The sequence below is a fragment of the Crocuta crocuta genome, unplaced genomic scaffold (genome assembly GCF_008692635.1).
Source record: "Crocuta crocuta isolate KB4526 unplaced genomic scaffold, BGI_CrCroc_1.0 scaffold282, whole genome shotgun sequence".
NCBI lineage: Eukaryota > Metazoa > Chordata > Mammalia > Carnivora > Hyaenidae > Crocuta > Crocuta crocuta.
The window spans coordinates 5,463,138-5,478,771 of record NW_027529174.1 but is presented as its reverse complement, the minus strand read 5'-3'; the positions used below and the strand labels follow the sequence as shown (position 1 = coordinate 5,478,771).

General features: G+C 43.5%; 1 non-coding gene across 1 annotated transcript; it reads right to left on the bottom strand.

The window, feature by feature from the left end:
• Positions 1-15,038: 15,038 nt before the first annotated feature.
• Positions 15,039-15,143, bottom strand: LOC144226417 (U6 spliceosomal RNA). The gene has a single exon (XR_013333631.1). It is a non-coding gene; the product is annotated as a U6 spliceosomal RNA (small nuclear RNA).
• Positions 15,144-15,634: the final 491 nt, after the last annotated feature.

Here is a 15,634-nt window from a genome sequence, read left to right as displayed (position 1 = left end):
TATCACTCAAAGGGATCTCCCCAAGGGCTCTTTCACTGTGGGGACATCTAACCCTGGCATCATAAACTCTCAGGACAGAGGCACACTGCACCTCTTCTATGGACACACCCCCTGCTCTGTTTGGTCCAGGCCAGTCTTGATTCTTTGTGCCGTGTTCTTTGGGTAGTTGGACCAAAGTTGGCCAGGTACCGTGTTCTCTCTGTTTGTTCCCATGAATAAGGCAGATTTGAAAGCCCTTCCTTTGTCATTAGAGGGATTTTGCTGTGTTGCTCGCACATAGTAATTGGCTCAATAAATTGGTGTGTGTGTGTGTGTGTGTGAGAGAGAGAGAGAGAGAGAGAGTAAGCAGGACGAATAATAGAACCATGGCAGCTAGTTGCACACCTCCAACTTGTCCACAGTTTCAAAATACTAATAGTCTCCATTTGTGGGATGTGAATAGGTCCAAAAGTTCATTGCATTATGATCATGAACTTTGGCCCACAGACCTTTCTTCTCCGAAATACTGTCACAGCGACAAAAACTAACTTCCTGCATTGAAGGTCAGACACTCTGAATCATCCTCACATTTATGCTGGGCACTCGAAAATTTATTCTGTTTCAGAGAAAAACAACCAGTCTGTGCACCTCTACCCTTGGTTAGTCCGTTTTCAAGTGGAACATTAAGCTCCTCACCAGGCCGCACCCTGAGCACACCCATTTAGATTATAAACATTCCAAAAATTGCAGGCCTTGTCTATCCAACTGGCAGCTCTTTCCCCAGTAAAAACGTACCCGCCCGCATGCCACGTTTGCTCCAGTTGGCCCTGAGTCAAAAGGCAAGGACACTCCCAACAGCGACCACAGCGCTGGTTCGTCAAGTAGAGAATGTTTTTCTTAATGACCTTGTGTTTCCCCACATACCTCAGTAGCACTCAGGCTGATTGTGTAGAGCAGGGTATTCATCAGATGGTAAGATGTCATGCTTTGGTGTGTTTTTGAAGAGCAGCCTGCATTGTCTGATGCCAAGGAAGAAATGGCCAAGTTGGGACTAGGCGCTGAGCAGGAGTTCCCCGGCCCTCACTGAGCGTGGCTTCCTCTGAGTCACCTGTACTTTCTCCTAGACCTTTGTTCTCAAAGATCCTGTGGCTCAGACGTAGGTATTTCCCTCCCTGTTCCTATCCAGTAAACACGTGCCCATGTGCTCAGATGCCTGGGTGGTGTAGTTGGGTAAGTGTCGAACTCTCGAGTTTGGCTCAGGTCATGATCTCTTGGTTGGGGAGTTTGAGCCCCAAGTCGGGCTCTGTGCTGACAATGTGGAGAGTGTTGTTCAGTGTGTGATTCCAGTTTTGTAAAATCAATGACAGAAATGGGCACAGATAAAAGGAGGTGAATAGTGATTATCCCTATGTAGTGATATGATTAGGTTTTTATTTGATCCTTTTCACTCATCAATACTGTCTACACATATATAGTTGTGATAAATAAAATACATTAATAAGCAAAAGAAAAGAAAACCTACCATCTTTAATGGCCAGTTTCAAATCTTACCTTCTTCTAGATTTTTCAAGACAGCGAGCGCCATGTAGGAGGAAGCCTTCCCTCCTTTAAACATACATAAAAAACACATAAAACATGTAGGATACATAGAATTGCATATATGTCTCTATAACAACACTTAAAACTTTCCTCCTTGAACTATAGTTTTTTGTTTGTTTTTATTATTTTGATAGAGAGGGAGGGAGTGCAAGTAGGGGAGGGGCAGAAAAAGAGGGGGAGAGAGAGAATCCCAGGCAAGCTCTACACTGTCAGCACAGAGCCTGATTCAGGGCTCTCTGCGGGGCTCCAGCTCAGGAACTGGAACATCATGACCTGAGCGGAAGTCGGAGGCTTACCCCAGCCATCCAGGTGCACTGAACAATAAAAGTGTCAAGTTTTCCTGTCTCCCAGAGTAAATTGTAAGCACTTTCAGAGCAGGGGTTGTGTTTGATTCTTTTTGTCTCTTAATGCCCATCTCCCTACCCCTGCCTGTTGTAGGCAGTCAGTAAATCTTTTTTGAGTGAGCGATTATGCATACCTTTGGGCAAATTCTGTGTTTCTGAAAGATTCCATCAAAATTTACTCATGCAGAATTAAAACTCCTACATCTTTTTAATGCAATAAATAGCTTTCAGATTTAAAAACTTCACATAGGTATTTTGCTGTGGCGAACATATGCAAAAAATAATGAAATAGATGTTACCAAATATAAGAAAGATGCAGTGAAGTTGGCTCTGGGACTCTGAAAAACAGTCAGGTCGAGAATTCTAGGGATGCTTGGTTTCTTATGGATTATTTTTGATTTCTCAAATCAGAGACGCTGCTTTTCATTTCCCAAAGCTCTTTTATATATATATATATTTTTTTTGTTTGTTTGTTTGTTTGTTTTTTATTTCTAGGAGAGAGAGAGAGAGAGAGAGAGAGACAGTGTGAGCAGGGGAGGGTCAGAGAGAGAGGGAGACACAGACTCTGAAATAGGCTCCAGGCTCTGAGCTGGCAGTCAGCACAGAGCCCGACGTGGGGCTTGAACCCACGAACCGCGAGATCATGACCTAAGCGAAAGTCGGATGCTTAACCGACTAAGCCACCCAGGCGCCCCCCAAAGCTCTTAATGTATCCCGAAATGCTAAGAAATATGCCAAAATTCCGAAGATAAGCCAAGGAAAGGTGAAGTGAAATTTAACGTGTAGGTACTTTTAAAAGAAATCATGACTTGTGATTTATTTAGTGTGTTGGCCTCAACCTAGTGGAATCCCTAGAAGATAATCACACATTTATCTAACTCTGCGTTAAAAAAGAAAAAAGAAAAAAAGGACACAGAAATAGGGTCAGGATTTATGTGCGGGCTTAGCAGGTGGAGAAAACCAGATAGGTCTTTGTTTTCCCCAAAAGAGAAAAAGACCCCTGGGCCACTCCACTCAACATTCATTTGCATCCTCATTAAACTTGCATTAGGATCGGCTCTTTCAGGGCCGGTGGAGCCTGTTTTAAGCATTCCTTCCCCACAACACCCAGGACTCAGCCCTCTTCTTTAGTCCAGTTCTAAACTCAAGTGTCTTATTGGGATACCAGACAGCAGGGTCTGATCCTTTCACAATCTGTATGAATTCATTTGCTCGACAAACATGTATGAAGCTCCTCCTTTGTGCCAGGTTACCTGCCTTGAATAAAGAGACTAACGAGAGAGGTGTCGCGCCCCCTTCAGGAGAGATTCCTGTACAGCAAGGGAAAGCAAACGTTCTGCAAACCAGTGCTCAAAGTCGTTGCATTTCAGGCGTCATAAAACCTAAGAAGAGCACGGTGAGGAGAGACCATGAATAATTAGCATTTCTGAGCCAATCTGAGGAGTCAGGGCAGGTCTGTCTGATGAAGCTGAGCCCTTCAAGGGGAGGTTCAGAGCATCCCAGGCAGAGAGGAAGTACAAGTAAAGGCTCTGGGGCCAGGAGTGTGGAGTGTCCCAGGGACTGAGAAAGGCTGCCGAGGTCATGCACCGCCTTGCAGTTCCCACAAAGGGATAGGAATGTATCCACAGAGCAATAGGAAGCCATGGAAGGTTATGGAGCATAGAAATCACACATCCAGACTGCAGCTTTTAAAGGTCTCTGTGGCTGCTGTGCGGAGAACTTGGAGAGGGCAGAAGGCAGCAGAGCCACCATGTAGGAAGCCCGTGGCTGTCATCCAGGTGACAAGTGACATCCCGGTGATAGGCGATAGGGCTGCCACCAGCATGTGGCACAGGGGGAGAGGTGAAGGAATACGTTTGAGAGACAATATGTAAGAACAAAAAAATAAATAAATAAATAAAACACGGGCTCTTTGGCAACACCTGTAAAATGTACCAAAGTTAGCACTATATATAAAAGATTTCAGTCCGATTCTTTACTATTTTGATTTCATAAGTTTAAGAGACTGTGGACTTCACTGGACAACATAATTATATATATTCCATAAATAGTTGACTTTTTCCCTAAAAATCCTTCTGTAAACTCTCTAGGGGACACTACAGACCTCCACAGCTGCAAGTCCTGATTGTTGTCACGTTAAATCAGTGGTGCGTGTTGAGCTCTAAGCATGTGCAAGACTTTCTGTGATATTTAAGGAATAGATCGTCCTTGTCTTTGAGGGGCTTATAGTCACCTCGAAGTCAGTAAATGAGCTCTCCTTGAGATAGAAGGACACGAAATACCAGGAACCGAATCTCCAAAACATGCCATAATTAGTAAATGGGATTAGAAAGAGAAACCGGAAAAGGGTCCCCAAACCAGGAGTGGAAGAGACAAGGGGAGAACCAGGTATGAAAACCAGCTGGAAGAAGGGAAGGTGGCGGCCAGAGCCGTGGGCTGAGCTGGCAAAGAATGAGAAAAGCCCTACGGACAAATCTGGTAGCTCATGAAAGATCCATGACTAGGGAACAGAGGAGGTGGAAACCAGTGAGTAGAGAGGAGAAGATGGAGAAGTATGACTGTGATTGTAGACTACTCTTTGCTCTATCGATTAATTTCTATTTTGCCTTGTTCCTGAAAGGATTTAGAGAGGCTTATAGGGTCTCCTATACAGCAGGAAGACATAAATTAAAAGAAGGATGAAAGAAGAAAGAAAAACTAGGGTGGTGCTCCACACAAAGCAGAAATGGGGCTAAATGTGTGCACAGCTTTGGCCTCACCTAAATTGGGGAATTGGATCAAACACAGTGAATCAAACAGCTGCAGAGGATGATATAATCCTTTTTTATAGCTCTTATTCTCCTTACTCTGCTGTTACCCTATTCCCCCCCCCCATTTTAAAGTCCAGATTGTGCTCCAAGCTGGGGTGATGTGTCATTATTTATGGAGTTTCTGCTATTTAAAAGGCATCTTTAGTAGGGGGCCTGGGTGACTCAGTTGGTTAAGCATCGAACTTCGGCTTGGGTCATGATCTCGCGGTTCATGAGTTCAGGCCCCGCATTGGGGTCTGTGCTGACAGCTTGGAGCCTGGAGCCTGCTTCGGATTCTGTGTCTCCCTCTCTTTCTCTGTCCCTCCCCCACCCCCACTCTGTGTGTGTCTCTCTCTCTCAAAAACAAATATTAAAAAAATAAAGTAAATAAAGGGCATCTTTAGTCAAAAGATGGACAGAATCAATGATGTCACAACAACTCATCACCAGCACCAGAAAGACAACTCAAAGCCTATGTCTCTCAAATGGTCACTCCTATCTGCTGTGAAAATAAAAGGTGGCACATTTTGGGGTAATAGACAGTCCTTTGGTAACTAGATAGGATGGAAAGATGGAGTTGGCCCAAGTCTGTTAACAATCTGAACTTGGACCAAAGAAGAAGAAAGCCCATAGTAAGAGAAGCAGCAGCAGCGGGACACGGCAGTGCTTATCACCTGGCCTCCGGCCGCCTGCCCCACTGGACTGCAAACCCTTTCGAAAGCCCAGACTCCATTCACTTCTCGATGCCACCTGATGCGCTTGATTCACAGAGGCCACTCAGTCACTGCTTGTGGAACAATCACATGTTGATCAGTGGAAAGGAAAGCATGCCTTTTGGCTCCAGTTGGTGTTTAAATATTTTGCCTATTGGAACTAAGCATGTAACTTCCCTGGGCCTCAGTTTTCTAACTTGTGAGAGTAGCATGTATGCAGCCCAGATTGCTAACTACCACCAACATTCGTTCTCATGTTTGTTATGATGTTTCTTGGATAAATACTCCTCTCCTGTCCTCACAGCTGCTCTCTGAGGATTTGCAGTCTGACGTGTTGAAGAATTCTGACTTCAACTCTAAAAGCCTCATTTAATCCTAGACTCGGGAAGGAGATAACCCTGGTAACATCTCACCAGTCCTGAAGGTCAGCCATGGGACAACAGATTAACCACAGGGTAACTCAGAACTGGCTTGGGGTGGGCAAGTTTGGAACTTTTGCTTTAAATGACTTGCTTACCAGAAATACCTAGGGAAGAGCAAAGATGGTCAGTCTGTGGTACCCAGGACCTGTCAGGGACTTCACAACTTCATGAAGATATTTTGAGAAACAAATGAGAAAACATCGCTGTTATTTATTACATCGATGCTTTGAAAGCTGTCCTCTGATATCTTTGTTTTTTTTTTAAATGTTACAGCATAGAGTGTATCTTTAATAACTGATAAGAAAAATATGTTATTTTTTTAAATTGAAGGGCTTCATATATAATGTTGATGAATTCTGACGTGTATGAATATCTACTATTATAATAGAAGATTTCTTTCATCTGAGGAATGTAAGTATTTATCCGCCCAGGGCCACCAAACAAAAGGAACCACAAGGTGTCCTTTAAATAACGTATGGCCCTCGTGTTTATGAAATATGATTCAATACCCAGACTTAGAGTTCAAATACATATGTACCTAGCACATTGTCCAAAAATGAATGAGGAACTCAATGTATTGTCCTAAATAGTATGGGAAAGCTATTTACATGATCTATGGAAAACCATGTGCCCGTATGAGGGGACCTTGACCTTCAATGCCTAGCTATTCAAAGTCAACAACACCAAAGCCAATACCATTTGTAGAATCAACCCTCACCACAGATTATTATATGCCCCTAATAAAATAGATACCGTTCAACACACACACACACACACACACACACACACACACACACACACACACACACCCCAACATTAAGGAAAGACCAAAACCAACTTAAAGCTAGGATAAACGCCCTATTAAAAATGGAGGTTCAGACAGCCATTTAGGAGCCAGATGACGAATACTGGGCATCTGTTAAAGGAAACCTGGGTCAGGTGCCTGTACACTCGTCAGTCCCCTCCATGTTTAGTGAAGAGATTGTTAACTTAGAGCAGAATTATTCCATTATTGGTAGGGCACGGTGCTTAATGCACACAAACAGACTCTTCAGTCCTTTCCAATCTGTCCTGTTCCCCCTGATTTACCACTAGCTGGTGGCTCCTGGTTTGTGTAATAGTCGGCTCGAAGGCCAGAGATGAAGTCATGGTCCTGGCTTTATGAGCGCCTCCAGCTGCACGCTGTCCTAAGAGACTCTCACTGCCTTCTGGAGCAAGAAAATGTGCCTGCAGAGCCTCAAGCGCCAGGGAGCAGCCTTCTTTTCCAGAGGGGGCCTTCACCTTCTAAAAGGTTAGTCTCAGGCCTCCAGGCCAGCGGGGTGCAGGGCTTTCCTTTAGGTCCTGCCCTGCATGGTTGTTGAGGCAAGGTTAGGGTTTGCTCTGCCTGTGTTCTATTATTTCCTCCAAGTTGAGCCAGATAGGGTCAGGTTCCCATTGGATTAATATTCAGACTTGTGTTCGCATAGTTTTAAAGATATTGATTTCTCCTGGTCTATTCTGTGCCCTCTATTGGAAGGCAAATAAAAAAAGCTTTGTCTTTGAAATTCATCAATTTCCATAAAGCACTGAACAAAATGATCCCATTTAGCAAGAGAATGGGGAAAAGAATTCATTTAGCAAAAGAATTCACTGCGCAGAAAAGATATGAGGAGTGAGGTGGGATGAGGCTAATGGGAGAGAATGACAATAATCATCTTCATAATACAGCATAAAATGTTGTCAAATGTTTGATAGAGAGCTATTTCCTTAAGCCGTTGTCACTATCAGGCATCTATTTATTATGGATGTAGGAGTATACAGCTACCAATATTTAGTTGATTATAACATACTAATGTAATTAAAATGAACAAAGCATAGAAATGGAATTTTTAAATATGCTTATAGAATATTGATTTTAAATATGCCTATAGAATATTATAGAAATATGTTTATAGAATATTGATTTTAAAAACATTCATATACTTTCACTGTTGCCCTGTATACTACTAAAAGGACTGTATGTTTAAAAGATTTTTAAGATGTTTTTCTTAGGTCGGCATACTCCTTCCCCTCACACTTTTTCAGGGTCTAATTGTCTGGGCGTGCAAATCTCTGTCTACAATCTTGCTAGGGTGAGTAGAGAAGAAGGAAGCAGGATATACAGCATGCCCTGGTTTGGGAAACAGGTTAAGCCAACTCCTCATTGCCTCCCATTTCTCTTGAGTCTGGGGCGCAAAGAAAGTGAAAGAAGGAACCAACCAAGATTTATCTGAGAGCTTGTATGACCCTTCTATCTCATTCTATAAATGATTAGTAAGGTATAAAGAAGTGCTTTGGGGAGTATTTTTTTTCCATTAAAAAGAGCATGGACAAGGATATGTGTAGTAGATTTAGGGTAAAACAGAGGACTGGTATCTGTGGTGGGTAAGCAGGAAGGGGTTTTATTGGGAACGTTCAGGATCCAAGATAGAACTGTTTCTTGAGAAGAGAAACCTGGCTCTGCTACTTACTGGCTGTGTGATCTTGGGCAAATTACTCAACCTCTCTGAACTTTCTTTTGCTCAACTGTACACACGGGAATTTTTACTTTATAAACTTTTCATGAGGATTACATTAAATAGTAATGGTAAAATGGTTATTTTATCATTTCATGAGGATCACATTAAATGGAAGAGATGATAAATGCAATAAGGTATAGGAGAAAGTGTACTTCATAGTAGACACTCAGTCTTAATCTCCTTTCCTTCATGATCCCTATCCTGAGTATACAGGTCCAAAGTGCATTCCCAAATATTTAGTGTTGCAAAATAACTAGCCATTGACCCACTGTGTGATTACATTGCTACTTCATACAATCTAAGAAAACCATACAAAAGTAAATTTTAAAAAATGGAGGAAAATATTGTGGCATTTCCTGTTTCCTCATAAACTAGAAATAAAAGGTTGGCTGAATTTTTATTTATCCATAAAATCAGCATTAAAACTCAGATGAAGAAAATAAATGTCAGTTGTATCTTTGTTAGATGAAACTCTTTATGTAATAGAGGAAATCTAGTGCTAGGACAAGAAGATTTTGCCCTCTTAAGACTGGGCATTGTGTGGTGGCAAGGACGATTCTGAAATACAAGTTATGAATTACTTGGTAATGAACTCTTGGCCAGATGTGTTTTAAATAAAGAATTTCTCAGATTTGAGAAATTTAGCATGGTGAAACCACTATATGTTACAGAACACCCCTGGTATGAGGTTATTATTAGGTCTGACATGAAATGTAAGAATATTCATACTAAGTGGGATAAATAGAAACCCATAAAGGGCTTCAGCTTAGTTTAAATGTGTCCAACTTGGAAAAAGACTTTTTTGCTCAGATTTTGAGGATTTTTTTCATTGTTTTTAAGAAATTGGGAATTTAATGCATTTCCCCTGGATTTTGTGTATCCCTTAGCCTATCTCCTGCCTTTGCGGGGCCCACTGTGGCTTGGAGGAGACTGGGTGGTGGTGGGCTCAGACTCTGTCTCTTACTGTGCCCAGATGCCTGCTCTCGCTGACCCCTAGGCCCTGCTGCTGAGCTTACTCCAAGCACTGGAACCTTCTTTACTCCTGATGCCCTGGAGTCTCTCCCTCAAATCAACCATCATCTCTGACCCTGTCCCCACCTTGTGTATCCCCTATGTCTGCACTTCACTTCTACGTAGCTCAAGTGCCCTCTCCTGAGACTCCCAACATCCAGATAAGTATTCTATGGCTGCTAAGTGATTTTGGTCTGCACAGCAAAGCTCTGGGGTGGGGGTGGGAGGCAGCTGACATCATCACCTAACATCCTCCAATCCTAGCTCCGGCGTTTCTAAGTCACTCATCACACTCAGATGTGTGGGAAAAGAAATGGTAGTTTCTTTATTAACTGATGACTTGATCTGGATTTTCTCACAAGCTCCCTACTCTGCTGGGTAGAAGTGGGGATTGAATGAATTTAATCCAGTTTGATCACCTCTTGCATTCTGTGGGCAGTCTGTCCAGGCAGGCCTTCATGGGTCTATATACTGTTTTTGAGAACTTCATCATGTACTTCTTGCCCCTCAGATGATAACCGGAGTATGAAGGATGCTTACTCTGGGTTTAAGGCACTGGAGTGATGGGTCTTCAGAGCTATGATTTGGCCTCCAGCCCCCCTGGATTTTGGGGTGTCCTTTGTCAGTCTTATTGCTGTCCATTTGGCTGGATTTTGCAGTTGACATTGGCTTCTGGTATAACCTATGGTCTATTTCTCCCAGCCTGGTCAGGAATAATGGTGTTCCCTAGCTGGCCTAGCCTCATTTCACCTCTCACTGATTCTGTATATCTCTGTGCTTGTAGAGGATTCAGCCTTAGCCTCATTTTATCCCTCTTCATGGTGCCTGATGGCAAAACACGGCTCTCAAATTGTTGCCTTCAAAGACCCCTTAAATGCATGCAGTAACTTCAGGGCCCTATCTATATAACACAAGGTATGAAGAAGACTCGCTAGCAGCAACCAAAAGCTGTCTTTCCTCTGTTCCATAGTCATAGAATTGTACGTGGGCAAACGTGGCTGCTTTGCTACACTAAATTCCCAGCATTCCTGTGGTTAGATTGGGTCAGGTGACCAAGTTCTAGTAAATGAAATATGAGTAGATGTCTGTAACTTTTGGGCCAGAATCTTATGACATGGGGTGTGTCACCTCTACCCTCTCTCTTCCCTTCCTACCAAATGAAACCTAGACATGGCAGTCACATACAGTTGATGACAGTGCTCTAGGCTTGGTGGCAGAGCAACTACCAGGAGATGAACCTGAGTCCCTGAATGAAGAGCTGACCACCAGCCTGGACACTTAACCTCAGATTATTCTAGGAGAGAACTTGTTTTCCTTCTAATGACCCTACAGTTGAGCCGCTTGATTAAAGCAGCAGTGTTCCAACAGCAGCTGAGAGGAAATGATTGCAGTTAGGGAAGGCCACATCCAGTCTTACACGAAGTGACCAGAATGTATTACTTAAGCTAAAGTCCCCTATCCTTAGAGTTCCTCTCACCCTATCGGACAGATTCCTCTATCTTGAAGCAGGGAGACTGAGCTCAAGTCCAGCCTCTTTCTCTCTGACTCTTCGTAATTTATAGGCACATGAATGTGGACTACGGACTCCCCCACCCCCATTCCCATGATAAAATAAATAAGTCCTGGGGACATCATGTACAGTATGGTGACTATACGTAATACTACTATATTGACTATATGTAATACTGTATGCATATTTGAAAGTTGGTAAGAGAACAGCTCTTAAAAGTTCTCATCACAAGAAAAACATTTATAACTTTGGAGGTGATAGATGTTAACTAGACTTATTGTGGTGATCATTTTCCAATATATGCCCATATTAAATAATTATGTTGCACACCTGGAACTAATATAACATTATGTGCCAATTATATCTCAATAAAACAAAATCCTCCCTCTCTGAACAAAACCTGGCTTTCACGCTGTCTGCAAAATCCTATTTTGACTCATGAAAGTGGAAATGCAAGAGGAATGCTCATTAGTAGTTTTTGAAATATTACCTTTCTTTACAGATACCAAAAAAGGAAAAGGATTTATAAGATATTTATAGTGGTTATCACTGTATGACACAATTATGTGATTTTTAAATCTTATTTTGATTTTTATTCTCTGACTTCTATGATAACATATACTACTTGGCTAAAAAAATTTTTTAAAACAATAAAAGTTATTTAAAAATATTCCTGTAGCACTATCTGTTGGGAAAAGGCAAATTACAGTTTCTGTGGGAACTAAGTGAAACTTGTCAGAGCAGTTAAATTAATTAGGTCTTAACTGACATTTAACAGCCAGGGTGGCAGGTCTGATATAACTTAGTGAGGACTTAGAAAATTAGGGATAATAGCGTGCAGATTGTATTCCTGCAAAGCATGCTTGATTCAGGGGAAATGGTGCCTTGAGCAGAGTTCCTAAAAATGCATTTTGAGTTTATTCTTTTTCCTGGAGATGTTTGAGTGAAATATCTAAGGTGAAACACAAATCCCTTCTTGTTGGCTTTCCTCCTTCACATATCACAACAAGGGAATTATTGCAGGCTTTGCTGCAATATTTTATGTATGGATCATTGTAAAGAAATCCCGTGGCACTTTCCCCCCCAGAGCAAAGAGGGACATAGAGCTCTGTTCTTGGTAAGAACATTTCCTTGAAAAAAATAAAATATGAGTTAGATTTATAATGTCCAGGAGGAAACACGGACTTCAGAGTTTTCCAGCAGTGGGAAGCAAACTCCCCAACTGGAGGGAAGGGAGGGGCCTCATTGCCATGACCGTGCCCCTGCTTGGCCTGAACCTGGGACAAAGCTAGGTGAGGGAGGGAGTCAGGAGGCAAAGCCAAGGGACCAAGCACGCCTTCAAGAGTCATCTGAAGGACCGTGCAGCTGAAATGTCCCAAGCGAGAAACTTAATAAAAAGGTCCACAGGAAATTCTAAACTCTATTATTTTTGCTTCAGGTAGGTCTGGAGGGAGCATCTTGCCCCGTTGCATCAGGGAATTAGACAGAAATGACCCCATGTCCAGAATGCCAGGCAGTTTTCATTTTTCACTGTGGAAACCTCCACAGCATATCAGACAGGGAGTAAAAATATGGGGGGGGGGGCTTGCCAAACACTTCTAGGGCAAAGGTTTCTTTCTACAGCTCTACCAGTTCCAGACTATTACCTGTCTGCTGCCTTCTGGGCTGAACTTAATCTCTTCCAGCTGCGCTGGCTCCTACAGCCCCTCTCACTCCTCCCTGTCTGGCCTTCCTGCCCTCCGTCTCTCGTGGAGGAAAAATTAAGTATCCCACTTAAATCCCCCCCTTAGGACTTGGGGATCCTGAGCAGGAGCCATGCCACAGTATCCATCTCCAGCAACAGATGGATGACAGGCTGGCTTGCCTCACAAGGGTGTCTCCTTTCTGCCCTGTGGCTACGCCCTTCTCCCTGCCCCTAATCAGTTCCAGCTAAGCACACAAAGAAAAAGGTACAGCGCAGCTCCATGCAGAGATCTACTCCTCTCAAAATCCCACCTTGGTCCCACCCGAATTCCCCCAATTCCTTGTTAGGGATTGCTTCTTTAGGGCTAAGTTAACCCTATTTTTTTTATATGTTTATTTGTTTATTTTGAGAGAGAAAGAAAGAGCACAAGCAGGGTGGGGCAGACAGACGCCCAAGTGCGCTGCACACTGGGGCAGAGTCCCACATAGGGCTTGATCCCACTGCCATGAGATCACAACTTTGAGCTGAAACCGAGTCCAGCACTCAACCAATTGAGCCACTCAGGTGGCCCTTGGGTGTCATCTTTTGAAATACCCATCTTTCTCCCAGAATGGTTGGAATCGCCACCAAATAGTTCCACGCAAAGCCTTGGTGACCTGTGGGGATTGAAAGTCTGACTAGAGTGGGAATTGGGGAGTGCTCGATGTGTGTCTGCCTACCCCACCCCTCACACGTCTAGACGTCACTAATCAACCACGGAGTAGGTCGTCTTCTGCCTGAGAAGCTAAGGCTGAGGCTTCGTCATCTTCCAACAGAATGCCTTGGAGAGACTAGACAGATTTGGTGGAATCTCTTTGCCATCTCTGGACTAAAACATAGGATATATATTGAGCTGTAGAGTCTGGGTCCGTGGGTTCTTACACTTGGTTACAAGTTGTCAGGAGAGCTTGTTAACACACAAATTCCCAGACCCCATCACCAGAGTTCCTATTTCAGTAGGGCTGGGGTGGAGGCCCAGGTGATGCTGCTTCCGATTGGGGGCCACCCTTAATAACCACGGGTCTATATCACAGCAAGGCCCTTGACCTTTACTCATAGGCAGCGTAGGATCCTTGAAGGACCTTGAAGGATGTTCACCCAGGTAGGAGTGGGTTTGGGGCTCACAATGACATTTTCCAAAGCTCAGACTGCCCTAGTGCAGAGGAGTCCCTTGTGTGGACTGCAGCTGGGCACAGGAAGGCTAAACAGAGGCTGTTGGCATGCTCCCAGTTATGTCCATGATGAGGTATTTTGCGCAGTCTTACAGAGTGAGACCTTGGCAGCAAAATTGTGCTGGGTCACTTCCAAGAGCCCGAGAAAGGTAGAAAGTTGAGGAAGACGGTTTAGAAGAAACCATTAACAGGAGACAGGGGGCCTCAGAAACAAATGTTGGCCATTTCCCAGTTTTGCCAAGCTCCAGTCCAGTTTCCAAAGCAAAGATTGTGCCCTTGCAGAGAGGTCTTCCAAAGTGACACTCACTGGGCAGACCTGCTAAATGCATAGGGCTGGCTCTCTCCCTCCCTCCCTCCTTCTCTGCCCTGTGGGGAGACTCTATTCTATTTGGAGAGAGCCACTTGGTGAACAGGTGGTGATAATTAGCAGGAGACCAGCCATTTCCCTGCTTCATCTTTCAATGTGTCAAAAAGACTGACTTAGGGAATTATGGAGTGTGGGTAGCTTTCCTGATCTGCTTAGTTCAGCAATACTTGGCAGAGCCTGGTCATTCTGACTTAGTGCCTGATGTATAATTGGAAGGACATTAAAAATTATCTAAACTCTAGGGGCGCCTGGGTGGCTTAGTCGGTTGGGCGTCCGACTTTCGCTTGGGTCATGATCTCGCGGTTCGTGGGTTCGGGCCCCACATCGGTGTCTGTGCTGGCTGCCAGCTCAGAGCCTGGAGCCTGTTTCAGTCTGTGACTCCCTCTCTCTCTGACCCTCCCCTGCTGACGCTGTCTCTCTCTCTCTCTCCTAGAAATAAATAAAACATTAAAAAAAAATTATCTAAACTCTACTAACTACTTTCCTAAGGAGGGTTACTGGCATACACGTGGTAAAAGAGAATTCAGAATTTTGCTACACACTCCAGATGTGCCAATAAAGCTACATCAGAATCTGGACAAGTAATAATACTATCTAGAAATGGCATCATGCCAGACTCCTGTTTATCAACTGTCAGGGGATTCACATGACTTTGGATGTCTCTTGACACACCCACAAAATTGGTCAGACTGGCCTACTCTGAATCTGCTTTGTGCATTTTCACCTCTGGCTCTGCTCGGACAGCCATAGGCAACATGTAAATGGGTGACAGTGTGGCTATGTTCCAATAAAACTTTATTTGTGGACACTGAAATTTGAACTCATATTCTTTTTACATGTCATGAAATATTATTCTTCTTCTGATTTTTTTTAAAAATATGGAATACTTCACAGATTTGTGCATCATCCTTTCTCAGGGACCACACTAATCTTCTCTGGACCGTTCCAATTTTAGTATATATTCTGCCGAAGTGAGCTGATTTTTTTTATTAACTATGTAAAAACCATTTTGACCCCTGGTCTAAACTAATCATTACCCTTGCCAATGGCTGGTTTAGACCAGAACATGTGATGCCATTTGGACAACAGGATGTGAGATGAAGTCTGCTGGGAATCTTCTGGGAAAGATTTCCCCACACTTAAAAAGAAGCATGGAAGACATGATCTTTTTGTTTCTGGATGGTGTCTTGCATGGATACGGCTGCTGGAAATCCAGGGGCCATCTTGTCACCAGGTGGGGAGCCGGTCTGAGGTCAAAGCCTTCATGCTGATGCTGGTCAAGCCCAAAGGATGGAAAGAGCCTGGGTCCTTGATGAAGTCTTTGAGCCACAGAATTAATCACCCTGGATTGGCCTTACCGACAGTCTTCTTATTCTGGAAGTTTATAAATATTTCTATTGTTTCCACAGTGGAAGGGGAGTTTCCTCCTAAGCTGCAGCTAAAAGCAGCCTCATCTGAGAACACTTTG